Consider the following 14,173-nt stretch of genomic DNA (forward strand, 5'->3'; position numbering starts at 1 on the left):
CTTCCTGGCATCAGCTGTGTACCCTTTAGTCTCCTAAACATCCCAGGTTTCACCCACTTCATGAAGGAACTATGATAACTGTCCAAATTTCAAGTATTTTCCCTGAAATCTCACCTAATGACAGTTGCCTGGGCACCAGGAATTCACACTACTGTAAAAGACTGAGTTTATATAGATTGGGATTGGTGCTGAACAATTTACAGACGCAAAACCAAACTATGTCCTTGGCTTGACACAAGGCTTTAGCGGGAGAAGATTCGCTCCACAAGTGCTGAAATTATTGCAGTATTTCAGTGGATTCTTAGAGACCATTATTATTGTGGTAACTGTTTAATTACAAGTGAAATAAGCCACTGACAATAACGGGCATTGAGTGAGGGAGTGTTGGCTGTCAGGATATTTATAAACACACTTCGATGTGAGCACAATGAGAAGTTCACAAAGCGTCCAAGAACTGCCATCTCTACAACCTTTCTAGAGGGCAATTTCACCATATGTAATGACAAGTCTTAAAAATACATGTTCTTTTGCTAAAGCAAATCTGCTTCTAGCCAAGAAAATTATGCAGCAAGGATAAAAAAAAGATTTATCCATGAGGATGTCTACCACAGCAGTGTCAGTAATAGTGAAAAACATCTACATGTCCAGCAACAGGCACTGGGCGAATAAACTGTGGTCAAGCCAGACAATGGTGTATGATGATCTGAATTTGGTGCTACTGTTTAATGTTGCTGAGATGCATACTCAACTGATGTGGAAGGGAGTATAATTTCAAGGGAAAAATGAATGTTACAGATACAAAGCGTTTAAGAGCTTAGATCATAGAGAGTTTTAAGGTTTACATTCATAAAAATCTATAGAAATTCCTAAAAATATATATAAACTGATATAAACTATGATTTAAAACATTGATACATGGCAAAGTATAAGCAGGTAGTAAGTGTTAGTCGCTCAGTCGTGTCCGACTCTTTGTGACCCCGTGGGCTGTAGCCTGCCAGGCTCCTCCGTCCATAGGAATTCTCCAGGTAAGAATACTAGAGTGGGTTGCCATTCCTTTCTCCAGGGGATCTTCCAACCCAGGGATGGAACCTGGGTCTCTTGCATTAGCAGAATGACTCTTCACCATCTGAGCCACCAGTGAAGTCCATGGAAGTAAATACAACCTATTGTTAAAAGGGATGTTATCTTTGACTGCTTGAACTGTAGATAAATAATAATTTTTATTTTGGCTACATTTTTTCCCTGATTCTAAAATAGTTTACTTATATCAACTATCTAATAATAAAATAATAGCATTGTTCTTATTTGTAAAGCAATTCTGACTATCAGAATAAGCAAAATGTAAGTTTTTAATGTTGTTTTAAATGAGTAATCTAAGAGCCTGGAATGATGTAATTTAAAAGTCTATTTTGGGCACAAATGAACTTATCTACAAAACAGAAATCGAGTTACAGCTGTATTAACAGAAAACAAACTTACGGTTACTGGTGGGGGGAACAAACTAGAAGATTGAGATTGACACATACACACTGCTATATATAAAACAGACAATTAATAAGGGCCTATTGTACAGCACAGGGAACTCTACTCAATGCTCTGTAATGACCACTATGGAAAGGAAGCTAAAAAAATAGTGTGTGTCTATGTATGTATGTGTGTATGTATGTGTGTGTGTGTGTGTGTATATATGTGTGTATATATATGTGTATATATATATATATATATAAATACATATAACTGATTCACTTTGCTGTAGAGCAGAAACTAACACGACACTGTAAATGAACTGTGTTCAGTGTGTTCATTTACTCAGTCGTGTCTGACTCTGTGAGACCCCAGGGACTGTAGCCCGCCAGGCTCCTCTGGCCATGGGATTTTCCTGGCAAGAATACTGGAGTGGGTTGCCATTCTTTCCTCCATGGGATCTTCCTGACCCAGGGATCAAATCTGTGTCTCCTGTATCTCCCACAGTGCAGGCAGGTTGTTCACTGCTGAGCCACCAGGGAAGCCCCTATGTAAATAAACTGTACTCTAGTAAATAAATAAATAAAGTATGTTTTAACACACAGTATCAGGCAGGGGTACAGGCAGGAAATCATGCTAGACAGTTCATGCTAGATAGTTCAAGACTGTAATTTAGGGGAGCAGTTACAAAGGTGTCAGAAGAGCTGAAAACCCAAATTAGGGAAGATAAGTCATGCTGCTGCTGCTGCTGCTAAGTCACTTCAGTCGTGTCCGACTCTGTGCGACCCCATAGACGGAAGCCCACCAGGCTCCCCCGTCCCTGGGATTCTCCAGGCAAGAACACTGGAGTGGGTTGCCATTTCCTTCTCCAATGCATGAAAGTGAAAAGTGAAAGTGAAGTCGCTCAGTCATGTCCGACTCCTAGCGACCCCATGGACTACAGCCTACCAGGCTCCTCCATCCATGGGATTTTCCAGGCAAGAGTACTGGAGTGGGGTGCCATTGCCTTCTCCGAAGTCATGCTAGAGATTAGCAAAATGAAACTTCTACCACTTCCGGTGCTAGAAGGACTAAGGGAAAAGGTAGCCTTCAGAAGCTCTAGAATTGGGCCACTTGGCAGAAGCTGGACTTGTGGAAGAGAAGTATTTTCAGCTGAAGGTGCCACCGGAAGCTGAGTGAGAGATGGGGAGAAACACAGTAGCTTGCCTCCTTCTCTCTCTCCCTCTTTTTCTCCCTCCCTCCAATTTCCTGCTCCACCTCCTACTGGCTAAACCTACAGGGAAGCCAGTTGGCAAGCGTGCCTGGGAAATGTAGTTTGCAAGGATCAGTCTTCCACGGGGAGTAGGAAATGAAAATGACTCCTTCCACCCCCTCACCAATGGTTATGCTACAGCTTATACAAATGCCTTGGCTCCAGGTGCTGATCAATTATTTTGAGACTACAAAGCTGGTTTTCCCTTTAATCGAGGACCCATTTGCAGATGATAACTTTGTACATCCCTTATCTTTTGATTCTAAGCCTGACACACCCAGAATTTCCTGTGGCTAAGATGCATATCCAGAATTAGGATCATTCTAGCCCTCTCAAGATCATTATCAAAACCCACCTTTCAAGAAAATGCAGAACTCTCCAACTTTTCCCAGTTTCTTTCTCCAGGAAGTACTGTATATTCCAGATCTCGGAGACCAGCTCTGTTTGCATCAAAACTCCTGTGTTCTGTGTACCACACCCTTTAGATCCTTCCTGCTGAAAAACAAGCTTATGCTAAGTATTTCCTCCCTACAGACATTGACTGAGGTGTCTCCTTACTGAGGTAACACATTTGCAATACAACTCTACGTTTTAGATCATCATCTGGTTAAGAAATGAACTAACAGATACCAGGAAAAGATTTTAAAAAAGGAGAAAATAAAAGCCAAGTACAATCCGATCACCTTTGTTTAATTTCTGTGACTATCCCTAGCTGACTTTCATAAAAGCTATCCTGGGAGACTTGATTTTGTCTTTGCTTCCCTCGGGTGTGCCCCTGGTCTTAAGATCCTTCAGTTCTTCCATTGCTCTGCAGAGTGTGGGTGGCGCCTCCATTCTCTGCTGCCTGGAAAACCGAGGCGAATCTCTGCCCTGTCCCCTTCTGTATCACGTGTCCTGCCTCTCATCTACATATGGGTCTCTGAGGGCAGGGCTGTGAGAAACGCAATGTGACGTCCTATAATGCATCAGGTTGAAAGATGATGCATTTGCATAGACCCATAGTGGAGCCTGAGGTAGGGATGGTTTTGGGGCAGGTACATTCACATTCAGGGGCTTATTACCCTGTGGCTCAGTGGTAATGAATCTGTCTGCAATGCAGGAGATGCAGGAGACATGGGTTTGATCCCTGGGTTAGAAAGATACCCTGGAGGAGGAAATGGCAACCCACTCTAGTATTCTTGCCTGGAGAATCCCATGGACAGAGAAACCTAGTGGGCTATGGTCCATAGGGTTGCAGAGTTTGGACATGGCTAAAGTGACTTAGGGCATGCACACACACTTACTTACATTTAATACTCATGTGCTGGGACTGTTTTAAACAGTAGCATTTGGAAACGATTTCGCTTAACCTGATAGCTGACAGGTGGAGGTGGAAGGAATGCATGGAAAGATCTTTGTTGTCCAAAAGGCCCAGGTTGGGGTCCTAATTCTGTCACTTCACTGTCGGGTAACCGGGCAAGTCACACACCTGCCCTGAGTCTATTCCTCATCTGTGAAGAGGACCTAATGCTGTTTACCAATGACATTATCATTCACCTATGTGCCATACACAAGCCTAAGTGTGTTCTTCTTTGAAATACATGATTCCACTTAGTCCTCGCCTCATTATTATTCTTCCCGTTTTACAGACGAGCAAATTGAGGCTTCGAAAGCAGAAATCAACATGCTATTAAATGGCAAAGTCAGGCACTGAGATCAGTTCAAGTGACATCAAAGCACGTGCCTTGTTTTAGGTTTCTGTTCTTGTCTCTCTCTGTTACTGTATAAGTCTCAGCATTATAATTCAACATCTGTACATACTATGAAGTGATACTACAAGTCTAAAACCATCCATCACCAAATAGGTGGCCTCCACCTGCTGTGTCACTCACCTCCCCAACCACCTTTCCTTCTGGTAACCACTAATCTGTTCTCTTAATCTATATACTTGTTTTTGTTTCATTTATGGATTTTTGATTCCACATATGAGTGAAATCATACAGTATTTGTCTTTCTCTGTCTTATTTATTTCACTTAGCATAGTACCTTTAAGGCTCATCCATGTTGTGACAAATGGCTGGATTTCATTCTTTTTATGGCTGAGAAGTATTACACATGCACACACACACACACACACACACACACACACACACACTCCACATCTTTTTTATTTATTCATCCATTGATGGCCACTTGGATTGTTTTCATATCTTGGCTATTGAAGTGGAACATTTAGGTCTCATATGGCAGTTCTGTTCTTAATTTTTTGAGGAATCTCCATACTGTTTTCCTGAGTGGCTGCACCAATTTGCAGTCCCATCAACAGTGTACGAGGTCTCCCTTCCCTCCACATTCTCCCATTCTTGTCTTTTAGATAGTGACCAGTCTAACAGGTGTGAAGTGATATCTCACTGTGGCTTTGATTTGCATTTCCCTGACCAGACGGTCAACACCGAAATCAGACTGATTATATTCTTTGCAGCCAAAGATGCAGAAGCTCTATACAGTCAGCAAAAACAAGACCAGGAGCTGACTGGGGCTCAGATCATGAACTCCTTATTGCCAAATTCAGACTTAAATTGAAGAAAGTAGGGAAAAACCACTAGATCACTCAGGTATGACCTAAATCAAATACCTTATGATTATACAATGGAAGTGAGAAATAGATTTAAGGGCCTAGATCTGATAGATAGAGTGCCTGATGAACTACGGAATGAGGTTCTGACACTGTACAGCAGACAGGGATCAAGACCATCCCATGGAAAAGAAATGCAAAAAAGCAAAATGGCTGTCTGGGGAGGCCTTACAAATAGCTGTGAAAAGAAGAGAAGTGAAAAGCAAAGGAGAAAAGGAACAATATAAGCATCTGAATGCAGAGTTCCACAATAAGAGATAAGAAAGCCTTCTTCAGCGATCATTGCAAAGAAATAGAGGAAAATAACAGAATGGGAAAGACTAGAGATCTCTTCAAGAAAATTAGAGATACCAAGGGAACGTTTCATGCAAAGATGGGCTCGATAAAGGACAGAAATGGTATGGACCTAACAGAAGCAGAAGATATTAAGAAGAGATGGCAAGAATACACAGAACCATACAAAAAAGATCTTCACGACCCAGATAATCACGATGGTGTGATCACTCACCTAGAGCCAGACATCCTGGAATGTGAAGTCAGGTGGGCCTTAGAAAGCATCACTACAAACAAAGCTAGTGGAGGTGATGGAATTCCAGTTGAGCTCTTTCAAATCCTGAAAGATGATGCTGTGAAAGTGCTGCACTCAACATGCCAGCAAATTTGGAAAACTCAGCAGTGGCCACAGGACTGGAAAAGGTCAGTTTTCATTCCAATCCCAAAGAAAGGCCATGCCAAAGAATGCTCAAACTATTGCACAATTGCACTCATCTCACATGCTAGTAAAGTAATGCTCAAAATTCTCCAAGCCAGGCTTCAGCAATATGTGAACCGTGAACTTCCTGATGTTCAAGCTGGTTTTAGAAAAGGCAGAGGAATCAGAGATCAAATTGCCAACATCCGCTGGATCATTGAAAAAGCAAGAGAGTTCCAGAAAAAACATCTGTTTCTGCTTTATTGACTATGCCAATGCCTTTGACTGTGTGGATCACAATAAACTGTGAGAAATTCTGAAAGAGATGGGAATACCAGACCACCTGATCTGCCTCTTGAGAAATCTGTATGCAGGTCAGGAAGCAATAGTTAGAACTGGACATGGAACAACAGACTGGTTCCAAATAGGAAAAGGATTACGTCAAGGCTGTATATTGTCACCCTGCTTATTTAACTTATATGCAGAGTACATCATGAGAAACGCTGGGCTGGAAGAAGCACAAGCTGGAATCAAGATTGCCGGGAGAAATATCAATAACCTCAGATATGCAGATGACACCACCCTTATGGCAGAAAGTGAAGAGGAACTAAAAAGCCTCTTGATGAAAGTGAAAGTGAAGAGTGAAAAAGTTGGCTTAAAGCTCAACATTCAGAAAACGAAGATCATGGCATCCGGTCCCATCACTTCATGGGAAATAGATGGGGAAACAGTGTCAGACTTTATTTCTTTGGGCTCCAGAATCACTGCAGATGGTGACTGCAGCCATGAAATTAAAAGACGCTTACTCCTTGGAAGGAAACTTATGACCAACCTAGATAGCATATTCAAAAGCAGAGACATTACTTTGCCAACAAAGGTTCATCTAGTCAAGGCTATGGTTTTTCCTGTGGTCATGTATGGACGTGAGAGTTGGACTGTGAAGAAGGCTGAGCGCCGAAGAATTGATGCTTTTGAACTGTGGTGTTGGAGAAGACTCTTGAGAGTCCCTTGGACTGCAAGGAGATCCAACCAGTTCATTCTGAAGGAGATCAGCCCTGGGATTTCTTTGGAAGGAATGATGCTAAAGCTGAAACTCCAGTACTTTGGCTACCTCATGCAAAGAGTTGATCATTGGAAAAGACTGATGCTGGGAGGGATTGGGGGCAGAAGGATAAGGGGACGACAGAGGATGAGATGGCTGGATGGCATCACTGACTCGATGGATGTGAGTCTGGGTGAACTCCGGGAGTTGGTGATGGACAGGGAGGCCTGGCGTACTGCGATTCATGGGGTTGCAAAGAGTCAGACACGACTGAGCGACCAAACTGAACTGAACTGATGATTATAGAGATGCCGAATGTCTTTTCATGTATCTGTTGACCATCGGGATACATCTTCCTTAAAAAATGTCTGTTCAGATCCTCTGTCTAGTTTTTAATCGGGTTTTGTTGTTGCTGTTTGTTGTTGAAAAGCATGTGTTCTTAACCACTACTTTACCCTGCTCCCAATTTTGCATGGCAGGGGCTAGACAAGGGATAGCAATGACAGCTATTAATTTATGGATGCTGCCTCCAAAGCTGGCCCATTGAGCTTTGTTAGATTTTGTTGTAAGAATTTTTATATGGCAGAAGATCAGAATGATTGGTTGAAGGTCAAGGCCAGAGAGGCAATCTTTGAAATGTCTGTTGTTCTCTTGTCTTTTATGAAAGAATGTTCTAAACCCATCTTCGTTAGTTCTTAAAATATGATCCACTTCCTTGAATCAGATTAAGATGGAAATGAATTCCTGCTAAATGTACTTGGGTTGATACAGACGTCAGGGGAACAGCTGGGGATGCTCTGTCAAGTGTGAGGGGGGCGGGGGAAAGGGAGACGGTTGGAAAAGAGAACACTGAGGAACAGGCAAGATGTTTAGCAAACTGCAGACTCATTACGGACAAGGTATAAACAACAAAGCAAGCAGAGAGTGGGCAGGGTCCATGGGAAGAGTGTACACGTGAGCCCAGAGAACTCAGCTTGCAGACTGATATTTAAGCCTTTGGTGGTTTTATCATGGTGATCAATGCTTTCCTTTGGGGAGAGTAAACTTCTTTGTAATAAGGCATAAGGCAGGTACCCACTTACAATGTATGGATAACCCTGAACTAGTGACCTCATCCAGATGCAGACCTTGCAACTGAAATATGAAATGAGCTCCTGAATTCTTTAGAGACTCTCTTCACTAAAGGCAGGGTGCCTCCTTTAGACAGCATTTGTTATTTTTGAGGTATCACTGACATATAACATTGTTTCAGGTGTACAACATAATGATTTGCTATTTGTATAGTACACCACAAAAAATCTACCACAAGATAAATCCACCACAATAAATCGAGTTGACATCTGTCACCTTACATGGTTACAGAAAATTTTTTTTTGTGATGAGGACTTTTAAGATGGACTCCCTTCACAACCTTCAAATATGTTGCTGCTGCTGCTAAGTCGCTTCAGTCGTGTCCAACTCTGTGTGACCCCATAGACGGCAGCCCATCAGGGCCCGCTGTCCCTGGGATTCTCCAGGAAATAACACTGGAGTGGGTTGCCATTTCCTCCTCCAATGCATGAAAGTGAAAAGTGAAAGTGAAGTCGCTCAGTCATGTCCGACTCCTAGCGACCCCACGGACTGCAGCCTACTAGGCTCCTCCGTCCATGGGATTTCCCAGGCAAGAGTACTGGAGTGGGGTGCCATTGCCTTCTCCCTTCAAATATGTAATACAGTATTATTAACTATAGTCACCTTGCTGTATAGTCATTCTGCAGAGTAAATGACCTGAACTCCTTAAGAATATTAACATCTACATCAGCTGGGCCCTCTGGGAAGTGGGCACTGAGACAGGAGCACAAGAGTCTTACTGAGGGTGAGAAAGAGAAAAGGAGTGAGCAGGATTGAGAGTCTCAGACCACAATGGGGACCCACTGGAGTCTCAGCCGGTCCAGCGTGAGCTCCAGGGCAAAACTGGCCCGTGGCAGGAGTCCAAGTGTAGGGCAGAAACGACTCACTGACTGGGGACTGCTGGATTGACCTGGTCTTGGTGTGAAAGCTGTGGTGGATCCTGAAAATGCCACCCATTGTAGAGAAAGAGAAACAGAAGCAGAGAGGCAATCAGGCACACTCACATAGCTTGCCAGCTGGCAGAGCCACGATCAGACGCCTGGTGCTATGGTTCATTGTGTGTGTCAACTTGACAGGGCCATGGACTGCTCAGACATTTGGACAAATGTTATTCTGGGTTTTTCTGTGAGGATGCTGTTGGATGAGTTTAAGATTTAACCTGACAGACAGAGTAGAGCAGACTGCCTTCCCTAATGAGGGTGAGCCTCATCTAATCATTTGAAGGACTGCACAGAATAAAAGATAGACCATCCCCAATAAGAGGAAATTCCTTTAGCCTAACTGCCTTCCAGCTGGGACATCAGTTTTTTTCTGCCTTTGGACTCAAACTGAAATGTCAGCCCTCCCTGGGTCTTAAGTCTGGAAGCTTTTGAACTAGAACTTAACACCATCAGCTCTCTTGGTTCTTAGGCCTTTGGCGCTCTGCCAACAGCTCTCCTGGGTCTCAAGTTTGCCAAATGCAGGTCTTGGGACTTATCAGCCCCCACAAGTCCATGAACTAATTCCTTATAATAAATCTCTGTAGAAAGACAGAAGGCAGAAGGAGAAGAGGACAACAAAGGATGAGATGGCTAGACAGCATCACCATTTCAGTGGACATGAACTTTAGCAAACAGCGGGAGATGGTGAGGGACAGGGAAGCCTGGCGTGCTGCAGTCCATGTGGTCTCAAAGAGTCAGTCATGACTTGGCAACTGAACACCAACAACAAATCCTTATGTATACCTAAACGTATCCCGTTAGTTCTCTTTCTCTGAAGAACTCTAATACATCCAGTCTCCTTGAGAAGGAAGACGAGTGTGAAGATGGATTCTGGAGAAGCACACAGAGGGGATGAATGTTCCAGTTAATGAAGGCAGAGTCATGTGTTACAGAGGGTGAGGAGGGAGCCTTGGGGTGGGGTTGGGCACAACTGACATTCAGAAAAAAGCACGAAAGTATAAAGAACTGTTTCACTGGCTTTTCTTCCATGGGGTGCAATACAGCCTTCCCCTTCCTCTCTTTTGTCAATCAGCCAGCAGGATCCACATTATGCACGAGCCCTCTGGGAATGCAAACTGTGCCTTGAGGGACCTGGCAGGGTGCTGAGCTAGGTGGTCCCAAGACAGCTCTGGGGGGAGCAGAGAGGTGGAGGGGTGACAGACACAGAGGGAGAATAACAGCATGTGAATTAGGAGCCCCAGGTCCTGGCCCCTCAGCTGTGTGACTCCAGGCAAGTCACTCCCTCCAGTTACCAGGGCTCTCAGCTGGCAGGCACCTGCCGGGTCTTTATTCAAAAGACAGGAGAGGTCTAAAGGACACACTTGGTACGTAGGTCTTTGGAACTAAACATGCCAAGGAAATACTACTATCATCGCCACGACATCATGAGGATCTGGCATTTTTACAAAATTAAGTTATAAATGAAAAAAATGTAATTTGAGTGAGATTATGAAAATATTCCCATTTACTCATTAAGGGCAGAGTAAGGCTATCAACTTCAATGCAGTTGGCAATGGTAGCAATGCAGGGATATAACAGTAGGTGGCGCTAGATGCCATAGCTTGCAATCAAGTCCTGGTTCCTTCTAATCTGTCTTTGCCTCCCTGCTCTTGCTTGATAGAAATGGAAATTGGAGGGCACCGTCAGTGAGCCCCCATCAGCCCTGGGATTGAGCTGGCCTGCTAGCAGCAAATGTGCTATCCACCCAGTAAAAAAAAAAAAAAAAAAAAAATTCTTTAAAAAGTAAATACATTAATCTCATAAGCTCTTTTGAAAGACTAAATAGGAGGGGCCAGCAGGCTAGCTGCTGAGCATTAGTAGCCAATGGGAATGTATATGACACTCTGCCACTCAACCTCCTGAAGGAGATTCAGGGAAGGGGCCCCAGGATGTAACAGCCACCTTGCCAAAGGTGCTTCTGTTTAATAATGATAACAGTGCCTAAATTTCAGCACCTCCCAAATGTCTGGAAAGATACTAGGCTAGAGATGGCAAATGGGCTCCAAGCTGAATGCTAGCTTCAATCTACCCATTAGAAGCAGTGGCTCCCTGTAGCTGGATCTCTTCAGAAAGGAGTTCTGTGGTTGATCAGCAATGTCCGCCATGGTCCCAGGAAGGAAAATCAGCGTCATGACGCGTGACTACCATTCCTTTACCAGGCGCTTTACATATGTTTTCGCATTAAATCTTCACAACCACTCCAAAAGTTAAGGGCTGTAACTATTATTATTCCCATGTTATGGGTGAGGAAACTGAAACCAGATTAATTAAATAACCTGTATGAGGTCACCCAGCTGGTAGGAGTGAAACCAAGCAAGAGCCTGTGGGGCTCCTGGGCACAAAATCTTTTTGTGTCCCTGGTTTCTTGATTACGGGAAATAGGTTTCATTTGCCTCCAGACCTTCCTGAGTGACAGTGGCCAGTTCAAACAGTGGCTAATGGGGAGGAGAGAGAGAAACAATCAGGAAACAACAGTGTGGCCTTGGGGCAGGGTCCTGGTCCCCCCTCAAGGCATACATGTAACAAGAGCTTTGAACTGTTTTGTAGATACGGAAACCCCACCAGGTGGAAGAAGTTAACTGCATACTGCCCACAAGTATGCAGACCCCAGACCTGTTGGAACCAAAAGGTTGATGATGCTGACTCCTAGAAACCTCATTACCAACCAATCAGAAGAATGTCCACAGATGGATCACACTGTCCTCTTTGAACCATTACCATAAAACTACTCACTACGCTCTCTGGGTTGGGACACAGAGTTTTGAGGGCATTAGCCTGCTGTGGCCCCCTCTGCCTGGCAAAGCAATAAAGCTACTCTTTTCTACTTCACCCTAAACTGTTTCTGAGACTCAACTCAGTACAGGGGTACAAAGACTGGATTTTGGCTATAGGAGTGAGAATCTGCCAATCTAGTTGATCACGGGGCTCTCTGTATTGCTGATCATACCACAACTTACTCCCTTTCTAGAAAACGAAACAAATTCCTTGGGAATTCATTTTGGAGAAAAGAAACAAGTAGTGACCCAAGAAAATCTCCCTTATGTTGTCAATAGCCAGGTGGGCATATGGGTTGGGTGAGGGGAGGGGATTAAGACCCCATGTAGCTTCAGTTCTTTTTCTTAACTTGGAAGATGACATCAACATTTTTTGCAAAATCTGGGCAAACTCCCTGAAGGTCCAAGGAAACTCAGCCTTCCATTGGTTAATATCTGCTCACCTTCCATTTAAGAAGCAGAAGCAGAGTATCTAAGCCAGCGTTGAAAGAGAAAACAGCCAAGATGCAGAGCTTGGTTGGGGCCTCTCCCCTTGGGATGAGGCTTTGTGTGACTCCAGGGCTGCTATGGTATGAATCCTGTAGTGCTGTCCACAGGGTGCCATTCAATTCCAAGGTACATGAACCACATTAAGGAGGCTGGGTGAGGGGCAAGAGTAGCCTAGCTATTTCTTAAATACCTACTGGGAGTTAGAAACCAGCTGGGGACATGACTCAGAATGAGACACCATCTCTGCCCTCAAGGAGTTCATGGTCTAGTGGGGAGACTTGTATTAAACAGGCAATTCAACTACAATGTGACAAATGAAGGTGCCAAACACAGCTTGGGGCTGGTGAGGGAGATTGCTACCCCAGTTTCAGACTGAACTGAACACAGAAAGTGGAAGAAACAGCTTCTCAAACAGAAGGAACCATGAGAAACTGAAATGAAGAGTGTGATGCTGATGCAGGCTCTCTTGACATCCCTAAGCTGGAGGAAAGATGCCTAAAGCTTTAATGCTGCTGAGGAACCATGAGAAGCTACTTCAGCAAGATAAGCTCAGAGATGAGGGTCCTCACTAAGAGCTGAAAATGAAGCCTTGAGTTTTACTTCATTTCACTTCTTTTTTTTCGTTTTTTTTTGAATATGTAATATTTTACAATGATTTTAAAACATACAAGAGGGTATGTAGTTAAAAAGTATTATTTCCACCTTGTCCTCCAGACATTCATTTCCCTCTCTGGAGATGGCTAGTGTTATCACGTTCTTCTGTATCCTTCCAGACAGATTTTATATTTCAGTAAGCAAACACACACACGCACACACCTGGATGGGACCCTCATGTCAAGGGCAGTCAGAATATTCCCCTCCATGGCCCCCAAAAGCCCCCCAGGTATGCTGGGCTGGGCCACAGGCATCGTCAAGACGGGTCTGGCACCTCTCACGATGAGCAGATGTTTGTCCCCAGCTGTCCCCTGAGTGCCATTTCGCAGCAGTGTGTCCTGGACAAGTGCATCCGATGCTGCACAGGTTCCCTGGTGGGGGCTTTACAACCGTGAAACAGAACTGCAGCTGCGACGCCTCTCACCACCTCTCAGTCCTCGGCGTGCAGAATGCTCTAGAGCTGTGGCTTCAGCCTGAGGATCAGTGGAGGGGGCAGACGGGCTGAGATTCTGTCTCTGCTCACAAAGACAGCCAAGCGGCTCCTAGTTAAGATATTAGCTATATATTCAGCTTACCTCTGTGTTAGGTTTCATATTGGTATTTTGACCATAAAGTTAAAAACCACTGATTTAAGCGGTTATTATGCTTACACTGTAAATTGTATGTTTCCTCTCTCCTCCTTTAAATTCCAGCCTTGCAGTTTGTGCAGGGAGTGTGTGTGACCTTGTCATGTGGCATCTTTGGTCTCTGGCACCATGACAAGGACAGAGAGGTTTCTTGGTTGAGTGAGCGGGTGAATGGGTGAACACGCAACTGTAACGTTTGTTGAGTTTCAACTTTTAGACTCAGCTCACAGACAAAGCCTGGAAAACGGAATTACCAGTCCTGAAGAGAATGTAGGTATTATCAATATCGACAATGGAAGAGCAGTAGTAAGACAGGAGAAGTCCCAGCGAGGAGTTCGTCTTTTCTTCTTCCATTCTTCAGGGTGAATAGAGCTATGTTACGAGTGTAACAGTTGCTTTTAAAGGTAATGTTTTAAAGAACAGTTTTAAGTTCACAGCAAAACTGAGCAAAAGGTGTAGAGAGCTCCCTTACCAACC

General features: G+C 43.9%; 1 protein-coding gene across 8 annotated transcripts in view; it reads right to left on the reverse strand.

Annotated features, from left to right (window-relative positions):
• CCDC60 (coiled-coil domain containing 60) overlaps positions 1-14,173 on the reverse strand; it is a 176,881-nt gene that overhangs the window by 101,996 nt on the left and 60,712 nt on the right. The gene's annotated exons all lie outside the window — the stretch shown is intronic.

Source organism: Bos taurus, chromosome 17 (assembly GCF_002263795.3).
Source record: "Bos taurus isolate L1 Dominette 01449 registration number 42190680 breed Hereford chromosome 17, ARS-UCD2.0, whole genome shotgun sequence".
Classification (NCBI taxonomy): domain Eukaryota; kingdom Metazoa; phylum Chordata; class Mammalia; order Artiodactyla; family Bovidae; genus Bos; species Bos taurus.